This window comes from Pygoscelis adeliae, unplaced genomic scaffold, assembly GCF_000699105.1.
Source record: "Pygoscelis adeliae isolate BGI_AS28 unplaced genomic scaffold, ASM69910v1 Scaffold479, whole genome shotgun sequence".
NCBI lineage: Eukaryota > Metazoa > Chordata > Aves > Sphenisciformes > Spheniscidae > Pygoscelis > Pygoscelis adeliae.
Window position 1 is genome coordinate 9,185 of NW_008825453.1, and position 1,333 is coordinate 10,517.

At 62.2% G+C, this 1,333-nt stretch overlaps 1 protein-coding gene across 1 annotated transcript in view; it reads right to left on the bottom strand.

The window, feature by feature from the left end:
* The window catches only part of SLC12A9 (solute carrier family 12, member 9), a gene marked incomplete at its 3' end in the record, with an annotated part of 18,049 nt that overhangs the window by 8,910 nt on the left and 7,806 nt on the right, over positions 1-1,333 (bottom strand).

Genomic DNA, 1,333 nt, shown 5'->3' on the forward strand with positions numbered 1-1,333 from the left:
CCCTTAACCCGCACACACACACCCCCCCCCCATGCATACGTGCCCCTTCTTGTATGCTGCCCCCCCCCCAACTTTGCATCCCCCCCAGACCTTGGCACAGCACCCCTAACACAGGGCACCCAGCCACCAGAGGGCACCCAGCCACCAGGAGGGTTTGGGGATCTCCCATGCATTCCTCTCCCCTCACGGCACAGCCCAGCCCTTGGGGAAACTGAGGCACAGAGGGGGCAGGCACAGATGGGTGCTCTCCCCACAGCCCATCACCTCTCCAGGCACCAGCAGTGATGGGTGGGGGAGCCTGGAGAAGACACAGGGCATGTGTCTATTTGTCTGCAAGTCTGTACGTTAGGAGGGAGTTAGAAATGCTGTTTGTGTAGGAGTGTGCCGCGTGGGCGTTGTGCGCTGGAGCTGGTGTGCCGGTGCTGGTGTGCTGGCATGCGAGCCTGCCTTTGCAACGGCCGTGCACACTGCGCGTGCACACCTGGGTGTGCACATGTGCACCCACATCAGCCCCCTGCCCACCTCCTGGTGCATGTGATGGCGTGTCTGCAGGGGTGGCACGGGCACACATGTCCATGCGGTGCCGTGTGGGCATCTCCAAATAGGACAGCATCCCCACGTGTGCAACACCATGTGTGCAGCCAGGTGTGCTCCCTGTGTGTGCCCAGACACACATGGCCCAGGGGTGATGAATGGTGTTGGGGGGTACCTATGCGTGTGCAATGCTGCAGCCCCCCTACAATGCCATGGAGGGGCTGTACGCCCCCAGCCTTGGGTCCCCAGTTGCAGTGGAGCTGGTGCCTGGCATGGCCAAGGTTAACTCTGCTGGAGCCCGTCGGCACGGTGCGGGGAAGCTTTAATTTAATGAAGTGCGAGGCTTTTTATGGGCTTTTAATTACGTGGCGATAATTAACATTATAGGCCGCCGGGTCCCGCTGGTGCCCGCCTGCCCTGTGCCAGCTCCCGCCTGTTTGTAAATAAACCCCGGGGGCCATGTGGTGCCCAGCCCAGGGCACCCACCTCTCTCTGTGGGGAGCAAAGCCAGTCCCAGCCACCTGCCCACCTGCCGGGGTGGGGATTTGCGCACAAATTCAGGCACAACCCACTGCAAAATGTGGGGAGCAAGCCCCCCCCCCCAGTTTCTTCCCCACAGCAGCATCCGTCCGCCTGGGTTTTTCCAGCCCTCTGGCCGAGCAGAGCTGCCAGCTGGCAGTGCCTGGATTGGCGAGAGTGGGCACAGGCAGCAATGCCACACTTGTCCCCCCCACTGGAGCCCAGCCTGGCCCAGAACAGGCCCCCCCGTGCCGGGGCTAATAAGAAGCGATCCATCAGG